The sequence below is a fragment of the Cyanistes caeruleus genome, chromosome 32, assembly GCF_971803275.1.
Source record: "Cyanistes caeruleus chromosome 32, bCyaCae1.hap1.1, whole genome shotgun sequence".
Classification (NCBI taxonomy): domain Eukaryota; kingdom Metazoa; phylum Chordata; class Aves; order Passeriformes; family Paridae; genus Cyanistes; species Cyanistes caeruleus.
Genome location: NC_141733.1, coordinates 3,416,124 through 3,426,283, shown reverse-complemented (window position 1 = coordinate 3,426,283; position 10,160 = coordinate 3,416,124).

Sequence of the window (10,160 nt, the reverse complement as noted above, 5' to 3'; positions counted from 1 at the left end):
ACATCACAGCCACGGCAGCCTTAATTTCAGCCCCAAAGGAACACCACAGCAGTGACAGACCCAGAATTCCCCTCTCCGTGACATCACAGAAGAGACAGAACCGATTAAAACCTCTCTGTGATATCATAGCCATGACAACCCCAATTCCATCTCCTTTGTGGCAACAGACAAGTCATAGCACCTGTGATAATTTCTCTGAGACTCCACAGCTGTGATAGCCCCAGTTTTCCCCTCTCCGTGACATCACTGCAGTGGCAGACTCAGGTTTCCTCTATCTCTGACATCACACCAATGAGGGACCCAGTTTCTCCTCTCCGTGACATCACTGCACTGACAACTCTAATTTATGCCTCTCGGTGACACCACAGCACTCACAGATCCATTACGCCTCTCTCTGTGACATCACATCTGAGAGAGGCCCAATTTTCGCCTCCCTCTGACATCACAGCACTGACAACTCTAATTTACGCCTCTCTGTGACACCACAGTAGTGGCTGCCTCAATTTTCCCCTCTCTGTGACATCACACTTAGGACAGCCTCAAATTCATCCCCTTTGTAACACCGCAGCAGTGACAGACCCGCTTTCCCCTCTCTCTGACATCACAGCAGTGACAGGCCAAAACTACTCCTCTCTGTGACACCAGAGCAGCGGCAGCCTCAGTATTCTCCTCTCTGTGTGTGACATCACACCAATGAGGGACCCAGTTCAAGGTCTCTATGACATTACTGCAGTGACAACTCTAAATTACGCCTGTCTGTGACACCACAGTGGTGACAGACGCATTATTCCCCTCTCTGGGACATCACAATCATGACAGAACCAATTTAAATCTCTCTGTGATACCACAGCCCGAACAACCCCAATTCCATTCCCTGTGTGGCAACAGACAAGTCATAGCACCTCTGTAAATTTCTCTGTCACTGCACAACAGTGATCAGCCCCAGTTTTCCCCTCTCTGTGACACCACAGCAGGGACAGACTCAGGTTTCCTCTATCGTGACATCACAGCCATGGCAGCCTTAATTTCAGCTCTGATGGAACACCACAGCACTGACAGACCCATTATTCCCCGCTCTGTGACATCCCAGAACAGACAGAACCAATTAAAACCTCTCTGACATACCATAGGCATGACAACCCCAATTCCATCTCCTTTGTGGCAACAGACAAGTCATAACACCTGTGTTACTTTCTCTGAGACTCCACAGCTGTGATAGCCCCAATTTTCCCCTCTCTGTGACATCACAACTTTGGGAACCCCAATTTACGCCTGCCTGTGACAGCACAGCAGTCAAAGATGCACTTTCCACCCATTATGACATCACAGCACTGACAGGCCAAATTTCACCCTTTCTGTCACCCCACAGATTGAACAAGCCCAACTTACACTTATCTGTAACATTTACAGCGGTGATAGTGCCAGTTTTCTCCTCTCTGTGACATGATATCAAAGACAAGTCAGAATTCATCCCCTCTGATAAGCCACAGCAGTGAAAGCCTCAGTTTTCTCCTCTCGGTGAGATCACTGCAATGACAAGTCCAGTTTACACCTCTCTGCGACACCACAGTGGTGACAGACGCATTATTCCCCTCTCTGGGACATCACAGTCATGACAGAACCAATTTAAATCTCTCTGTGATACCACAGCCCTAACAACCCCAATTCCATTCCCTGTGTGGCAACAGACAAGTCATAGCACCTGTGTAACTTTCACTGCACAACAGTGATCAGCCCCAGTTTTCCCCTCTCTGTGACACCACAGCAGGGACAGACTCAGGTTTCCTCTATCTGTGACATCACAGCCACGGCAGCCTTAATTTCAGCCCCAAAGGAACACCACAGCAGTGACAGACCCGTAATTCCCCTCTCCGTGACATCACAGAAGAGACAGAACCGATTAAAACCTCTCTGTGATATCATAGCCATGACAACCCCAATTCCATCTCCTTTGTGGCAACAGACAAGTCATAGCACCTGTGATAATTTCTCTGAGACTCCACAGCTGTGATAGCCCCAGTTTTCCCCTCTCCGTGACATCACTGCAGTGGCAGACTCAGGTTTCCTCTATCTGTGACATCACACCAATGAGGGACCCAGTTTCTCCTCTCCGTGACATCACTGCACTGACAACTCTAATTTATGCCTCTCGGTGACACCACAGCACTCACACATCCATTACGCCTCTCTCTGTGACATCACATCTGAGAGAGGCCCAATTTTCGCCTCCCTGTGACATCACAGCACTGACAACTCTAATTTACGCCTCTCTGTGACACCACAGTAGTGGCTGCCTCAATTTTCCCCTCTCTGTGACATCACACTTAGGACAGCCTCAAATTCATCCCCTTTGGAACCCCGCAGCAGTGACAGACCCGCTTTCCCCTCTCTCTGACATCACAGCAGTGACAGGCCAAAACTACTCCTCTCTGTGACACCAGAGCAGCGGCAGCCTCAGTATTCTCCTCTCTGTGTGTGACATCACACCAATGAGGGACACAGTTCAAGGTCTCTGTGACATTACTGCAGTGACAACTCTAAATTACGCCTGTCTGTGACACCACAGTGGTGACAGACGCATTATTCCCCTCTCTGGGACATCACAATCATGACAGAACCAATTTAAAACTCTCTGTGATACCACAGCCCGAACAACCCCAATTCTATTCCCTGTGTGGCAACAGACAAGTCATAGCACCTCTGTAAATTTCTCTGTCACTGCACAACAGTGATCAGCCCCAGTTTTCCCCTCTCTGTGACACCACAGCAGGGACAGACTCAGGTTTCCTCTATCGTGACATCACGGCCATGGCAGCCGTAATTTCAGCTCTGATGGAACACCATAGCACTGACAGACCCATTATTCCCCGCTCTGTGACATCCCAGAACAGACAGAACCAATTAAAACCTCTCTGACATACCATAGGCATGACAACCCCAATTCCATCTCCTTTGTGGCAACAGACAAGTCATAACACCTGTGTTACTTTCTCTGAGACTCCACAGCTGTGATAGCCCCAGTTTTCCCCTCTCTGTGACATCACAACTGTGGGAACCCCAATTTACGCCTGCCTGTGACAGCACAGCAGTCAAAGATGCACTTTCCACCCATTATGACATCACAGCACTGACAGGCCAAATTTCACCCTTTCTGTCACCCCACAGATTGAACAAGCCCAACTTAAACTTATCTGTAACATTTACAGCGGTGATAGTGCCAGTTTTCTCCTCTCTGTGACATGATATCAAAGACAAGTCAGAATTCATCCCCTCTGATAAGCCACAGCAGTGAAAGCCTCAGTTTTCTCCTCTCGGTGAGATCACTGCAATGACAAGTCCAGTTTACACCTCTCTGCGACACCACAGTGGTGACAGACGCATTATTCCCCTCTCTGGGACATCACAGTCATGACAGAACCAATTTAAATCTCTCTGTGATACCACAGCCCTAACAACCCCAATTCCATTCCCTGTGTGGCAACAGACAAGTCATAGCACCTGTGTAACTTTCACTGCACAACAGTGATCAGCCCCAGTTTTCCCCTCTCTGTGACACCACAGCAGGGACAGACTCAGGTTTCCTCTATCTGTGACATCACAGCCACGGCAGCCTGAATTTCAGCCCCAAAGGAACACCACAGCAGTGACAGACCCGTAATTCCCCTCTCCGTGACATCACAGAAGAGACAGAACCGATTAAAACCTCTCTGTGATATCATAGCCATGACAACCCCAATTCCATCTCCTTTGTGGCAACAGACAAGTCATAGCACCTGTGATAATTTCTCTGAGACTCCACAGCTGGGATAGCCCCAGTTTTCCCCTCTCCGTGACATCACTGCAGTGGCAGACTCAGCTTTCCTCTATCTCTGACATCACACCAATGAGGGACCCAGTTTCTCCTCTCCGTGACATCACTGCACTGACAACTCTAATTTATGCCTCTCGGTGACACCACAGCACTCACACATCCATTACGCCTCTCTCTGTGACATCACATCTGAGAGAGGCCCAATTTTCGCCTCCCTGTGACATCACAGCACTGACAACTCTAATTTACGCCTCTCTTGACACCACAGTAGTGGCTGCCTCAATTTTCCCCTCTCTGTGACATCACACTTAGGACAGCCTCAAATTCATCCCCTTTGGAACACCGCAGCAGTGACAGACCCGCTTTCCCCTCTCTCTGACATCACAGCAGTGACAGGCCAAAACTACTCCTCTCTGTGACACCAGAGCAGCGGCAGCCTCAGTATTCTCCTCTCTGTGTGTGACATCACACCAATGAGGGACCCAGTTCAAGGTCTCTATGACATTACTGCAGTGACAACTCTAAATTACGCCTGTCTGTGACACCACAGTGGTGACAGACGCATTATTCCCCTCTCTGGGACATCACAATCATGACAGAACCAATTTAAATCTCTCTGTGATACCACAGCCCGAACAACCCCAATTCCATTCCTTGTGTGGCAACAGACAAGTCATAGCACCTCTGTAAATTTCTCTGTCACTGCACAACAGTGATCAGCCCCAGTTTTCCCCTCTCTGTGACACCACAGCAGGGACAGACTCAGGTTTCCTCTATCGTGACATCACAGCCATGGCAGCCTTAATTTCAGCTCTGATGGAACACCACAGCACTGACAGACCCATTATTCCCCGCTCTGTGACATCCCAGAACAGACAGAACCAATTAAAACCTCTCTGACATACCATAGGCATGACAACCCCAATTCCATCTCCTTTGTGGCAACAGACAAGTCATAACACCTGTGTTACTTTCTCTGAGACTCCACAGCTGTGATAGCCCCAGTTTTCCCCTCTCTGTGACATCACAACTGTGGGAACCCCAATTTACGCCTGCCTGTGACAGCACAGCAGTCAAAGATGCACTTTCCACCCATTATGACATCACAGCACTGACAGGCCAAATTTCACCCTTTCTGTCACCCCACAGATTGAACAAGCCCAACTTACACTTATCTGTAACATTTACAGCGGTGATAGTGCCAGTTTTCTCCTCTCTGTGACATGATATCAAAGACAAGTCAGAATTCATCCCCTCTGATAAGCCACAGCAGTGAAAGCCTCAGTTTTCTCCTCTCGGTGAGATCACTGCAATGACAAGTCCAGTTTACACCTCTCTGCGACACCACAGTGGTGACAGACGCATTATTCCCCTCTCTGGGACATCACAGTCATGACAGAACCAATTTAAATCTCTCTGTGATACCACAGCCCTAACAACCCCAATTCCATTCCCTGTGTGGCAACAGACAAGTCATAGCACCTGTGTAACTTTCACTGCACAACAGTGATCAGCCCCAGTTTTCCCCTCTCTGTGACACCACAGCAGGGACAGACTCAGGTTTCCTCTATCTGTGACATCACAGCCACGGCAGCCTTAATTTCAGCCCCAAAGGAACACCACAGCAGTGACAGACCCGTAATTCCCCTCTCCGTGACATCACAGAAGAGACAGAACCGATTAAAACCTCTCTGTGATATCATAGCCATGACAACCCCAATTCCATCTCCTTTGTGGCAACAGACAAGTCATAGCACCTGTGATAATTTCTCTGAGACTCCACAGCTGTGATAGCCCCAGTTTTCCCCTCTCCGTGACATCACTGCAGTGGCAGACTCAGGTTTCCTCTATCTGTGACATCACACCAATGAGGGACCCAGTTTCTCCTCTCCGTGACATCACTGCACTGACAACTCTAATTTATGCCTCTCGGTGACACCACAGCACTCACAGATCCATTACGCCTCTCTCTGTGACATCACATCTGAGAGAGGCCCAATTTTCGCCTCCCTGTGACATCACTGCACTGACAACTCTAATTTACGCCTCTCTGTGACACCACAGTAGTGGCTGCCTCAATTTTCCCCTCTCTGTGACATCACACTTAGGACAGCCTCAAATTCATCCCCTTTGGAACACCGCAGCAGTGACAGACCCGCTTTCCCCTCTCTCTGACATCACAGCAGTGACAGGCCAAAACTACTCCTCTCTGTGACACCAGAGCAGCGGCAGCCTCAGTATTCTCCTCTCTGTGTGTGACATCACACCAATGAGGGACCCAGTTCAAGGTCTCTATGACATTACTGCAGTGACAACTCTAAATTACGCCTGTCTGTGACACCACAGTGGTGACAGACGCATTATTCCCCTCTCTGGGACATCACAATCATGACAGAACCAATTTAAAACTCTCTGTGATACCACAGCCCGAACAACCCCAATTCTATTCCCTGTGTGGCAACAGACAAGTCATAGCACCTCTGTAAATTTCTCTGTCACTGCACAACAGTGATCAGCCCCAGTTTTCCCCTCTCTGTGACACCACAGCAGGGACAGACTCAGGTTTCCTCTATCGTGACATCACGGCCATGGCAGCCGTAATTTCAGCTCTGATGGAACACCACAGCACTGACAGACCCATTATTCCCCGCTCTGTGACATCCCAGAACAGACAGAACCAATTAAAACCTCTCTGACATACCATAGGCATGACAACCCCAATTCCATCTCCTTTGTGGCAACAGACAAGTCATAACACCTGTGTTACTTTCTCTGAGACTCCACAGCTGTGATAGCCCCAGTTTTCCCCTCTCTGTGACATCACAACTGTGGGAACCCCAATTTACGCCTGCCTGTGACAGCACAGCAGTCAAAGATGCACTTTCCACCCATTATGACATCACAGCACTGACAGGCCAAATTTCACCCTTTCTGTCACCCCACAGATTGAACAAGCCCAACTTACACTTATCTGTAACATTTACAGCGGTGATAGTGCCAGTTTTCTCCTCTCTGTGACATAATATCAAAGACAAGTCAGAATTCATCCCCTCTGATAAGCCACAGCAGTGAAAGCCTCAGTTTTCTCCTCTCGGTGAGATCACTGCAATGACAAGTCCAGTTTACACCTCTCTGCGACACCACAGTGGTGACAGACGCATTATTCCCCTCTCTGGGACCTCACAGTCATGACAGAACCAATTTAAATCTCTCTGTGATACCACAGCCCTAACAACCCCAATTCCATTCCCTGTGTGGCAACAGACAAGTCATAGCACCTGTGTAACTTTCACTGCAAAACAGTGATCAGCCCCAGTTTTCCCCTCTCTGTGACACCACAGCAGGGACAGACTCAGGTTTCCTCTATCTGTGACATCACAGCCACGGCAGCCTTAATTTCAGCCCCAAAGGAACACCACAGCAGTGACAGACCCAGAATTCCCCTCTCCGTGACATCACAGAAGAGACAGAACCGATTAAAACCTCTCTGTGATATCATAGCCATGACAACCCCAATTCCATCTCCTTTGTGGCAACAGACAAGTCATAGCACCTGTGATAATTTCTCTGAGACTCCACAGCTGTGATAGCCCCAGTTTTCCCCTCTCCGTGACATCACTGCAGTGGCAGACTCAGCTTTCCTCTATCTCTGACATCACACCAATGAGGGACCCAGTTTCTCCTCTCCGTGACATCACTGCACTGACAACTCTAATTTATGCCTCTCGGTGACACCACAGCACTCACAGATCCATTACGCCTCTCTCTGTGACATCACATCTGAGAGAGGCCCAATTTTCGCCTCCCTGTGACATCACAGCACTGACAACTCTAATTTACGCCTCTCTGTGACACCACAGTAGTGGCTGCCTCAATTTTCCCCTCTCTGTGACATCACACGTAGGACAGCCTCAAATTCATCCCCTTTGGAACACCGCAGCAGTGACAGACCCGCTTTCCCCTCTCTCTGACATCACAGCAGTGACAGGCCAAAACTACTCCTCTCTGTGACACCAGAGCAGCGGCAGCCTCAGTATTCTCCTCTCTGTGTGTGACATCACACCAATGAGGGACCCAGTTCAAGGTCTCTGTGACATTACTGCAGTGACAACTCTAAATTACGCCTGTCTGTGACACCACAGTGGTGACAGACGCATTATTCCCCTCTCTGGGACATCACAATCATGACAGAACCAATTTAAATCTCTCTGTGATACCACAGCCCGAACAACCCCAATTCCATTCCCTGTGTGGCAACAGACAAGTCATAGCACCTGTGTAAATTTCTCTGTCACTGCACAACAGTGATCAGCCCCAGTTTTCCCCTCTCTGTGACACCACAGCAGGGACAGACTCAGGTTTCCTCTATCGTGACATCACAGCCATGGCAGCCATAATTTCAGCTCTGATGGAACACCACAGCACTGACAGACCCATTATTCCCCGCTCTGTGACATCCCAGAACAGACAGAACCAATTAAAACCTCTCTGACATACCATAGGCATGACAACCCCAATTCCATCTCCTTTGTGGCAACAGACAAGTCATAACACCTGTGTTACTTTCTCTGAGACTCCACAGCTGTGATAGCCCCAGTTTTCCCCTCTCTGTGACATCACAACTGTGGGAACCCCAATTTACGCCTGCCTGTGACAGCACAGCAGTCAAAGATGCACTTTCCACCCATTATGACATCACAGCACTGACAGGCCAAATTTCACCCTTTCTGTCACCCCACAGATTGAACAAGCCCAACTTACACTTATCTGTAACATTTACAGCGGTGATAGTGCCAGTTTTCTCCTCTCTGTGACATGATATCAAAGACAAGTCAGAATTCATCCCCTCTGATAAGCCACAGCAGTGAAAGCCTCAGTTTTCTCCTCTCGGTGAGATCACTGCAATGACAAGTCCAGTTTACACCTCTCTGCGACACCACAGTGGTGACAGACGCATTATTCCCCTCTCTGGGACATCACAGTCATGACAGAACCAATTTAAATCTCTCTGTGATACCACAGCCCTAACAACCCCAATTCCATTCCCTGTGTGGCAACAGACAAGTCATAGCACCTGTGTAACTTTCACTGCACAACAGTGATCAGCCCCAGTTTTCCCCTCTCTGTGACACCACAGCAGGGACAGACTCAGGTTTCCTCTATCTGTGACATCACAGCCACGGCAGCCTTAATTTCAGCCCCAAAGGAACACCACAGCAGTGACAGACCCAGAATTCCCCTCTCCGTGACATCACAGAAGAGACAGAACCGATTAAAACCTCTCTGTGATATCATAGCCATGACAACCCCAATTCCATCTCCTTTGTGGCAACAGACAAGTCATAGCACCTGTGATAATTTCTCTGAGACTCCACAGCTGTGATAGCCCCAGTTTTCCCCTCTCCGTGACATCACTGCAGTGGCAGACTCAGGTTTCCTCTATCTGTGACATCACACCAATGAGGGACCCAGTTTCTCCTCTCCGTGACATCACTGCACTGACAACTCTAATTTATGCCTCTCGGTGACACCACAGCACTCACAGATCCATTACGCCTCTCTCTGTGACATCACATCTGAGAGAGGCCCAATTTTCGCCTCCCTGTGACATCACAGCACTGACAACTCTAATTTACGCCTCTCTGTGACACCACAGTAGTGGCTGCCTCAATTTTCCCCTCTCTGTGACATCACACTTAGGACAGCCTCAAATTCATCCCCTTTGGAACACCGCAGCAGTGACAGACCCGCTTTCCCCTCTCTCTGACATCACAGCAGTGACAGGCCAAAACTACTCCTCTCTGTGACACCAGAGCAGCGGCAGCCTCAGTATTCTCCTCTCTGTGTGTGACATCACACCAATGAGGGACCCAGTTAAAGGTATCTATGACATTACTGCAGTGACAACTCTAAATTACGCCTGTCTGTGACACCACAGTGGTGACAGACGCATTATTCCCCTCTCTGGGACATCACAATCATGACAGAACCAATTTAAATCTCTCTGTGATACCACAGCCCGAACAACCCCAATTCCATTCCCTGTGTGGCAACAGACAAGTCATAGCACCTGTGTAAATTTCTCTGTCACTGCACAACAGTGATCAGCCCCAGTTTTCCCCTCTCTGTGACACCACAGCAGGGACAGACTCAGGTTTCCTCTATCGTGACATCACGGCCATGGCAGCCATAATTTCAGCTCTGATGGAACACCACAGCACTGACAGACCCATTATTCCCCGCTCTGTGACATCCCAGAACAGACAGAACCAATTAAAACCTCTCTGACATACCATAGGCATGACAACCCCAATTCCATCTCCTTTGTGGCAACAGACAAGTCATAACA